The sequence below is a fragment of the Battus philenor genome, unplaced genomic scaffold (assembly GCF_028537555.1).
Source record: "Battus philenor isolate CCGP_79_NKW_IND1 unplaced genomic scaffold, ilBatPhil1.0.hap1 SCAF_4, whole genome shotgun sequence".
Classification (NCBI taxonomy): Eukaryota; Metazoa; Arthropoda; class Insecta; order Lepidoptera; family Papilionidae; genus Battus; species Battus philenor.
The window spans coordinates 14,322,614-14,334,224 of NW_027181704.1; positions in this window are offsets into that span (position 1 = coordinate 14,322,614).

The following is an 11,611-nucleotide window of genomic DNA, read 5'->3' on the forward strand; positions in this document are numbered from 1 at the left end:
GATAGCATGGTATATATATATATATATATATATATATACACATACATACATACATATGCGTGTAAAGATCTATATATAATTATGCTACCTATAACTTTTAAGTATGTTTAAAAGCACTATAGATTCATAATGATATTCAACGGTTGGATATAGACCTTCCCGAAATTATTCTGCAATTGGCGTCTGTCCGTTACTGGAAATCTCTATAATTTAGTTTGTACAGTAATTGCTAGTTCTTCGCTGCGATTCTCGGTCTATAAACTTAAGGCTCTATCGGACATCGGTTCTGCCCGTTATGTGGCCTGCAAACTACCAAGACACCACGGGAATTCGATATCAGGCATTGGGTTATTTTCCTCGAACGCTGTTCACCCAAACTTCATTCGGCGAGTGATCTCTTTTTCAAAGTTGCACTTATCAAGCTAGGCGGTTTGTTCCAGATTTATGTAACTGTCTATAGCTTTGATCGCAGTAGCTCTGATAATTACTTAAGTAGTATAATAACATAAATAATAACATAACTAAACAAAGTTGCCAGAATAGTGTCATATGAATAACCGCCTCCTATAATATACAACATGGGTATATAAAATACAATGTATTCACGAGTTTGGTGATCAAAATATCGAGATAGCTATTTAAAAATATTTAATGGAATCTGGCGTTACCTCGCGGAAGTTCATCCTAAGTAAGAAAAGGACCAATATTTAGCCACTTCCGCACATGCAGTGATAGTCGTGCAAAAAAGTGCACCGCCCGCCAGCCCGCTGATAAATGCGTATGCGGCAAACAATGCGAATCACACACCGCCACCGCCAAATTACTCAACACGTGTTTCACCCCTCCACGGGGCATCTTTAGGAGTTATGTTACACCGATTAGTTCCAAACACAGAGTCTGTGTTTGGCACTAATAACTAGGGTCCTTTTTTTATTTAAAAATAGGTACAAATTTAACAGAAGCAGTAAATTTTTTTTTTTTTTACCAGTGGTAGCGCAGAGTTAGAAGGCTGGGACATGAGATCTTAGGTCAGAGATTCAATTCCCGAATACAATCTTTTAAATGCTTCACATGTATTGGATTATTTATATAGGATTTCCACTACTAAAGAATAAGATTCAAGAAGATAATACTACACAGCGATCGCCAATCCGGCTGCCCAGAGTACCGATTATGGTCTATCCCTTCATAGATATATTTGTGGAAAGTCTATACCTTGATATTTAGTTGTGTTCATTTTAATTCCATTAATATGGTATTTTAAAGTTGGTACCATCGGAAATCATGAACAAAATTACAAACAAACATAGCAGTTATTTACGTCACACGTTGGCGTATCACTAAAGTCAAATAAAACCGTTTAAATAGCTGCGCGAACCAGATAAATAAATACAATTATTAATTCCAAAATGAATACACTTTGTATAAACATTTCGCTCGTGGTAAAACAAACAATGTTAGTGTTTTAAATCAGTTTCACGCATCGCTTATAAAACTTTACGTGCTGCAAATATTTGCGTGCGAACTCTGCTATCTAGACAAATATTTAACATATAATGTCTATTAAGAAATGCGAATTTAATTAGATATCTTTGCTAAGTGAATTAATTAACATTTTTTATTTCTGTTGCTAAAAATTAGTAATTCTATTAAAACACGTTTGACGAGAAAAAACGTATTCAGATGAGTTTTTAATGATATTATAATTAAATTAAACTAAAATTTTATTACAATATTACACACATTTATAACTACTTTTATTTTATTTATTTTTTATTAAATAATCTTTATTGTACACGTTAAGATAGATTTAATAAGTTTTACAATAACATACCAAAAAGTACTTTTTTGGTATGTTATTGTAAAACTTATGGGCGGACTTAATGGGCGGTCTTATCCCACAAGGCAATCTCTTCCAGACAACCATAGTATGGAAAATTAAAAGTACTAATAATGGGTAGTTTACGTGTACAAAAAATACATATCTACAAACAAACGAACATAGACATACATAAACATACATGGACATACACACATACTTTTGTAACAGTAAAACTCGTCGGCAAACACTCGATACAGGCCTTTCCCAACAGATCCTTTTAGCAGTTTATGAGGGGGAGGGTTTAGTACAACTGTGGACATGAGTGGGCAAAAATAATGATGATGACGAATTGTAATTTGTTTTATTATTGACATTACATACTATAGTACTATTACGTATAGTTTAAGCTGGAAGCTAATGCCGTTACGGCCAAGGCTGTGCATGCCTATAATCATTGTTTCAGTCTATAAACGCCCACTGCAAAATATAGGCCTCCCTAAAATATATATATGGGAGATATATCATAATCGCCACGCTTGGCAGTCGGGTCGGAAGTGTGGTGTGATGGTAAGCAGAGGACGCTACTGATCATTGTTGATAAACTTGTTTGTGAGTAGTGGCAAACCCATGAAATCAATGCACTAAGTGTGAATTATATATAAGATTGTATCTCGGGAAACGCACCCACGACACAAGAAAGCAAGTCTCGATCTTCTACCACAGGGCTACCACTACTCAACGCTTACAACAGACAAACATTTAGATGTATGCTATGCAATATAAAACCTATGAACATTAATATGATGCGCTATTGATGGGGCGAAATTTTCGTTATTATTTATTTTTTTGTTTTAATTATTAATACAGATTTTAATATAACCACTACTTACGTTTTGAACTTAAAATTATTTGCCTTTAAATTTTCTTTTCATTTACATTGAGTATATGTAAGTAATATGGAATTAAAATAATTTGCACTTAGATTTTCTTTACGTGACCGAATCTTACATTGTATACAAAAAATGATTAATAAATTAAAATAATTTGCCTTTGAATTTTCTTTACGTTTACTCATTTTACATAGTATGACAACAATTGAATTTGAAATTAAAATAATTTGCTCTTTAATTTTTTAGACGTTGCTACATTTTACATTACTGCCACTGCTACGTTGATGTATTATAATAGTGCTGAAGGCATTAAATTAATTTTCCTTGAATTTTCTTTACATAGCCTCATTTGACACTGCACACAAAAATTGAATACAAAATTTAAATATTTTACGCTTTAATTTTCTAGACTTTACATTTGACATTATATAAAAATCACGCAGGCTCTCATAAAATCCCGAGATAGTAAAGATTCGGTTCTATTTTAACAAAAGCAACAATCTTTTACCGAAATCTCGCCAACGCCTTTTCGGGTCTCAAGGCATTCAATTTCTACGGTCACATGTGCTCCTTCTATACATTCGCAGCTCTGCGAGATGGGTCGCGTATTTATACGTTTGAAATTTCTCTGTAAAGAATGCTGTTTAACAGCTGCTTTTAATAATACTGTAACACTTCATCTTTGTGTGAAAGTATATATATATTTTGAAGTACAGTTTTAAATAACCCATTTATAAACTTAAATTGTTATTGTACGTAAAAACATAAGTCGCTTTTTACAGTAATTTTGCTTGATGATCTATGTCGTCTAGAAGCGCCAATGACGGTATGTAGCGCTTGGGCAGCGACTTGAAATAAAATAATGTAGCAACTAATATATAATTGAGTATTCCAAATTGTATTGTTAATATGTATAAATTTTAGCTGTATTTACCTATAAAAGAAAATTGTGTAAGAAAAATTGTAAAAAATATAAAACGCTGTCGTGCCTCGCAGCTGGGAGTAGAAAGATCCGTATCAAATAGCGGCAACCCTCTCCCAAATGTCAGCGTTTAGTTTAAGCAAAAAATAAATATTGTAAAAAAAACACTAGCGATACAAATTAGGATTAATAAAAAAAAGAAGCGCCAATGCCCGGATATATTATCTGAAGAAGAGAAAAAAAGAGATAGCAATGTCATTTATCATAAACGCTAACTGATCGCTTATCGCCACGACAACTGGTCATGCATTGCCTGCATCCAAGGAACTTTCTGCGATCTTGACTTCGCCTTCTTTCACTTGGAGAGAAGGGGGATGTACCAACTAGGTGAGCTAAAGACAACACACGACACACACATACAGACATATATGTTTGTATGTGAATATATATAAATATACCGATGCGCTTTGCAAAAACCTGTATATTATTTAATGGAATCAGGCGCTACCTTGCGGAAGTCCATCCTTATATATATACATATATATATAGAGACAAGTCTCTGTGTTTGGCACTAATCGGTGTAACATAACTCCTGAAGATGCCCCGTGGAGGGGTGAAACACGTGTTGAGTGATTTAGCGGTGGTAGTTGTGTAATTCGCATTGTTTGCCGCATACGTATTTATCAGCAGGCTGGCGGGCGGTGCACTTTGTTGCACGACTACCACTGCAAGTGCGGAAGTGGCTATATATTGGTCCTTTTCTTATCTATATATTAGTCTCAAATGAAATAACATATTGATGACGTAGGATCTGAGACGTGTTCACTCACAACGAGTTTCATAAGAAGGTTCAATGTCACCTAGAGATGGCTATGTTTGGAGTTACGCTGCGAGATCGATTCACAGATGAGATTTAAGAATTGCTCCTTTGAAGTGAACATGGGCGGGTGCCCCGCTTGTGCAACCCATGGTAATTTGGACTGAAAGGTTCTCGAGGCCACTTAGAGCGAGTACACGCGACCGTGGTAGACCCTTCACTAGAGCGCCGACTTAGTCAGTCGCAGAAAATCGCTGAATACAGGCAGCGCAGGACCCGTTATCATGTTAATTATGGATGAAAAAGAAGAAAAAATAAAATAAAATTTCGACTTTGATATTCAATTATAATCTTCTACCACGATAACTAAAATATGGCCTTTGTAAATATTTTTCCTAACATTGAAAAAAAGCAAGCGAAAATTGCGTAGCTTGAAAATACATCGATTTACGGTAAGACGAAAGTTAAGAGAATTAAAATTAGCCTAAGTTATCATCTTCGCAAATTTCCAATTTTACGTACCACAAATCGCTTCGTAAGTATTACGGGGAGAAAGTTTTGCGAAGTGATTAAGTAACTACGGATCGGAGCAAGATCAGCTTATAATGGAATGTCTCCCGTTTGATCGAATGAATAATGAATTTAAATTTATAAATACATGTTGACGTTTTGGTCTGATGTCGATTATTTTTTTTTATTCATTATTTATTCCTCAGTGACCATCTACAGCAGAGTACCTCAAACTTTTTTGTGTCGTAGACCCCTTGCCAGGTTTTTCCGTGTTGGGTAGACCCCCTACTTACCTGATATTGATTTCCTGTAAATTTTTAAATGTAGTGAAGTTAAGTGTTAAATACTTAAAGTAAAAACACATGTTAATTTATACATTTATTAATTGAATTTAAATTAAAACTACTCAAAATAAAATTTTGTATCAGTTATGTAAAATATACGTAACATTAAATAAACATAAAATAAACTATAAATCAAATAACATAAGCAATAAGTCAATATTTTTAGTGAGAAGGATGAACCTGATGCTTTAATAATAAATTATCAAAATTTGGCGTCAATTTTTTAAGGGTTAATATTAAATCTTTTCGGCTAATGATGTCCAGTTTGTTTCTTTTTTTCGTTAGGAGATAGGTAACAGCGCTGAACCCTCTTTCCACTAAGTATGACGATGGAAAGGAAATTAAAAATTTCCTCGCTATATTCCATAATACGGGATAAGTAACGGGTATGTTTTTTTTTAGCCAGAATTGCTGATATCCGTTTTTTTTTAATTTTTACTTCATAGGTACTTTTATAAATAATGTAAATATTTTGATATTATAAGTTAGTATGATGTAAGTAAATAGGTACTATCATTGTATGTGTTGAGATCCACTATCGTGGACCCCCCTTTTCATTTCATGGACCCCCAAAATTTTTTTCGCTGACGTAGACCCCTTGCAGGTTGTCATAGACCCTTAGGGGTCGATATATACCACTTTAGGAATCACTGATCTACAGGGTAGTGTAAAGGTACATATGTAAAAACTTAAAAGTGCTAAACGTATTTCTCTACTTAGTAATCAAAGTCGGTTCAAAGTTATAAAAAATGCTGTATTATAAAATTAACTCAGATGTATCTTTATTAAACAAACATTAAACAAATATTAAATTTCATCCTTTTCGAACGATGTTCTTAACTTACAGCATGGATAGTTTTGCAGTTTTGATATCAAGAAATTGTCAAAAAACATACCGATAGATAACTTTGTTTTGATATAGGTATTAGTTTGTCTAACTTTACCAAACGTGTGTCCTTCAAGTAACTTTTTCTCATTCATAACTAAGTATGTACTGTCCAAATAATATTTAAAGATCATTTTGACTATACGTACATCTTGACTTGAATAATAAGATAAATATTATAAGACTAGCCGTGTGCACGACTTCGTCCGCATAGAATTAAACAAAAATTATACATGACTTATTTATTTTCATTTTGTTTAAGAATGTTTTTAAAAATAAAGCAGAATTAGCTTTAATTATTCTTATTACATCAGCTACCTGCCAGTATAAGTTTTGTCAAAACTGTCCAGCTATTTCAGAGATTGTCCGGAAAAAACAGACAGACAAACAAACATACACAAAAAAATTAAATATGTATTGTGTGTATGTTCATATGGATGTAGTAAAAAGCGGTTATTATAATATTGAAAGCAGACAATCCAATTTTATTTTAATGTATAGATGACTAGATAAAATATAATATTAATAATTTAAATATAAAGCGGAATCCAAACTTCGAAGTGCCTTATAAGATGGTTAAAGATCATGCAAAGTGCAATGCTAAGAGCTTCCCTGTGAGTTGGAATCTGAAATTAGGAGATCCGCCGAAGAACCAAGGTCACTGACGTACTTCGAAGAGTTATTCGTCTGAAGTGACAGCGGAAGGTGAAAATTACTCATGCGACAGATGGTTGCTGGAGCCGAAAACTTCTCCAGTTGCGACCATGAACCTGTAGATGCGATGAGGGTATGCCATCCATTTGGTAGACCAAGGACCCAGTTATGGTCAGCTCAAAACAAATTGTAAATGGGTACTTTTCTTGAATACGATAAAATATTGCATTGATTAAGAAAAGGGCCAATATTTAGCCACTTCCACACACGCAGTCGTAGTCGTGCAACAAAGTGCACCGCCCGCCAGCCCGCATGCGGCAAACAATGCGAATTACAAAACTACCACCGCTAAATCACTCAACACATGTGTCACCCCTCCACGGGGCATCTTCAGAAGTTATATTACACCGATTATTGCCAAACACAGAGTAGAGCCAAACAGTAGAGACATTCATTGCATTGATTGGCATTCCATCGCGATAATTAATTACTTTTTTTACTTTTCTTAACATCAGATTATTCGAGACGCGACGCGACGTCTTATAGAAAATTATAATATGTCAACCTCCTCGTGCCTTTCATCAGATTACAGATTGATTGATAAGTAGAGATTCTTTAGAAATTACGCTATGAATGGACTCAAGCTTTATGGACTGTATATACAAAGGGACGGTCGATCATTTTTTAAATTACCAACGACCGTACAGTGACTTGACTGGATTTTAACGAGTCACATTAAAGAATATTAATATTGAAAGGAAAATTTAAGACTCTCCATTTTACGATCGAAATAGACCTTAGTTATTGAATGTTATATATTAAAACCTTCGTCTTGAGTTGGTTCTAATTTATTTCAAATAAACCAAGAACTTTTACTTTTTCTTACGCCAGCTGCAAGGGACATATCTCTCCCAATGTTATCTATGGGGGGATATAACATAATTGCCACGCTTGGCAGTCGGGTTTCCAATCGCAATATTGTATTATGATATGTAGAGTTCGCTGCTGCCAATTAATGCACAAAGTGTGAACTAAGTTAGGCTGTATCCCGAGAATCAAACCCGCGACCGATGATCGCAAGTACAAGCCCTTTGTCGTTAAGCTAAAACTGCTTAGTAAGATTGTTAAGCCCAAAATACAAACAGTGTGTGTAAAAACATTTGTAATAAACGAAACAAATTTTGGAATGTGGCCAAGATAATATTATGACTCGGTATTATACGTTTAATTTGATTTTATGTTTAAATCGATACAGGGACAATTATTACTTTAGATATAATATTAGTGACAATAGTTGGTCGTAAATTTCGGATGATGATTTAATATTTGTATGATTTTGGAAATTTATTTTTGAAAAAATGCATATTTTATACTTACTCAAGCTGTGCCCGCGGTTTGATACGCGTGGAATTTAACAAGAAGATTATTTAGTATTTTTCAGTTTAAGAATTTTTCTAAAATAAAACTAGCCTAAGTCCCTCCATACTATACATCAGCTACCTTCAAGTCTACGTCCCGTCAAAATCGATCCAGCTAATACAGAGCTTAGCCGGAACAAACAGTCAGACAAACAGACAAATATTTAAAAAATGTATAGGTACATGTATGTATGTACTGTATATACATACACAATTATATATATATATATATATATATATATGTGTGTGTGTGTGTGTGTATATACATATATGTATATATATATGTATGTATATATATTAACATGACTGTATGTCATTCATGAAAGAAAAAGCCGTTGTTTTAATAATATAAACAGACACTCCAATTTTGTTTATTTGTATAGATTATAGGTAGGTGTACAAAAGAGATATCATAATTGGTTATAAGTAAAGTAGCGTAAAGGAGTATAGCCCATTTGTCGGTAAAATCTTTCATTCTTATTTCCATCATCTTATATAAATCACTCGGAAAGTCTATTGGAACGTGACAATCTAATAATTTATAACAGTACAGGTCTTATTTTCAGCATGGACGCCCACAGCAAGATATAGGCCTCCTGACCAAATCTACGCTGCCCAACAAACAATATCCTTGGTCCACCTGAGGGGAGGGGCACCAACGCTACATGTACCAGCTCGTGGTCGCACTTGAGAACCTTTTGGCTTCAACGGCTATCGATGCAATCTGTCAGGCTAACAACAATATTAAGTCTAATATCAAATAATACCAAATTTACACTTCCAAAATTGAAAATGCTTTTTCATACTATATTTTCATTTTGTTAGTTAATTTTTCCATAATAGATTGCACAATGCATTAACTGACAGCATTTAGGCTATAAATTTACCCCTTTTCAGATTTTTTACTTCTAAACAATTATCATGTTTACCTACCTTCAATCATCATCATAAATGAGGACTCAGTTCGCATTGAAGGCTTTATATCTTAGGGATTTTTTTTGCTAAGGCTCACCGAATTTTCAAATAATATTTTAGTTAGTTTTGATTTATTTCAACTTGTATTATAATTTTATCTATTTTGTGTTTTGTTTGCAAATGCATAAGTATCATTATAATTTTACTGAATTTCAATAGATAAAACTGTAGATAGGATTGAAATACCGACTCGATTATTCAATTAAAAAGACAGTTGCTCGGACGAATTAACCTTTTGAAAGAGGAAAAACGCTTTTCCGTTCTCGCGCACCCATGATTATTATTAACGCGGTACACGTGTCCAAACTTTTCGGAGTAACACGTAAAAGCACTCCCCGGATGTTCTATACAACAAGACAAAACTATTTCAACGTAATATCACGTTACCAGAAATCTACAAGTTAAAAATTTAACGCAACTACAAATTATTATTTTTAAATCATTAATATTTTAAAAGACATCTAAATTTACTAATATGTACTCGTATGTTGTCAGTGTATGAAATTTTCTAACAATTTTACTACAGTATATTATTACTTGCAACAAATTAACATATATCAGCGATTCTTTTCGCGAAATTAATTAACATATACAATATACATAAGATGAATAAACAACCTTGTTAAGGTCATCAGGGAACGCAGGGAATTTTTTTTTATCATGGTCCCCGTTATTGGGGACCTATCGTATACCGTATGTTTTTTTGGGAATAGGAATTTTTTGTCTTTAATAATTTTTTCACATTTATTTTCATTGTATTTCTCTTCTATCAATATTCTTTTTTTCATTCTCAATTGTCAGAGTACAGGATTTTTGTCACAGTTTATCACAATATTTATTATTGTAACGATTTCATGATTATTTTTATCACAGATGTTACATGTGTCTGTATAATGTACTGTACATTTTTTTTCTCGTTTTTTATTTTATTATAATATCTTATTTTGATGCTTACAATTGTACTTTATTTCTGTTCTTTAAGTATGGAACGGGGAACGCTAGTCATTTTATGGCCCCCGCTATTGGGGACCACTCGTACCCCTATCTTGCTTGAAACAAAGTTTTTATTTTTTTTTATTAATTTTTCTTATATCTTTTTTTTATTTTTAAGATCTTCTGTTATTCGTCTTAATTTTCCCCCTTCTTTCATTCTTTTCTGTACTAATTTCCCTTCATTCATCGTCTCACTTCCTTCGCCTCGTTCCTCAAATATCACAGAAATATTACATTTGTTTATTTATTTATGCTACTTTACATTTTAGATAATCTATGGCGAAGAGCTATAGGGAGCACTATATCTCTGTGGACTTTATCTTTGTAGACTTGCTGTGACCAAAATTACGAATGGAAAATCACGTTACAATAGCCAATTCAAGAAATCGTATTGCGTCTTTTATATGAAAAGATTACACGTATCAACGCTATGTGGACGTAGCCACGTGGCTATCACAGATATTTTAAATTGCATTATTTTTAATTTTATTTTCTAATGTAAATTAGATATTACTAGAATAATCATACACAGGTCACAGATGATTTTCAATAAGAACAAATTTACTAATTTCAAATTAAGTCCAGGACTCTAATAACAACATTAAATTTTAGAAAAAACTTTGTTCATACATGTAAAAATACATAAAAACATTTGCTTAAGTGATGTGAATGTCTCATTAATTAACGGTGGTCTATTTGAAACTGGATTTTTTTATTTTATTCGCGTCTCTACAGTTCCCAACCCTACCAAGTTCAGCACAAGTGCGAAGTTGTTTTTTTTTTTTAAAATGCCCACAGTTTCCCTACGTCCGAACGTTGTGTGCAGAAGACAATATGGCATTGTTCTTTAGAAATGAGCAGTCTCACTTTAAGTACAAAGTAATGGAGGCTTCCCATTGTATCAACATTTTTAAGTCGGTTTTCATTCCAATTATATTGCATTTTCTATTATTTGTCATTAATAAGACGTTTTAATGTTAAAATATATTTGTGCACTATCTCCCAAAGTAAATACTATTAAATTATATCAATATTTTGTACAAAATTTCAGTCATGTAGTCGTGCGAATGCTGTTAAAAAAGTAATTATTTTGAGTATTGGGCAATTTCAGCGAGTTACGTATATTCGGTTTTTTGTGATATTATGATGTTAGTACAAATAACTCTCACGCCGGCGAGGTATATTTTGAACCGTATAGTGATAATGATAATTAAGAAAGTTTTGGGCAGGCGTATATATATATATATATATATATATATATATACATATATATATATATTTATGTACACACACATATAAGTATCGCACGACCAGGCAATTGTCAACAATATAAATGTTAATATAGGTGAGAATAGTTCAGGTCAGGTAAGAAATTAAAGG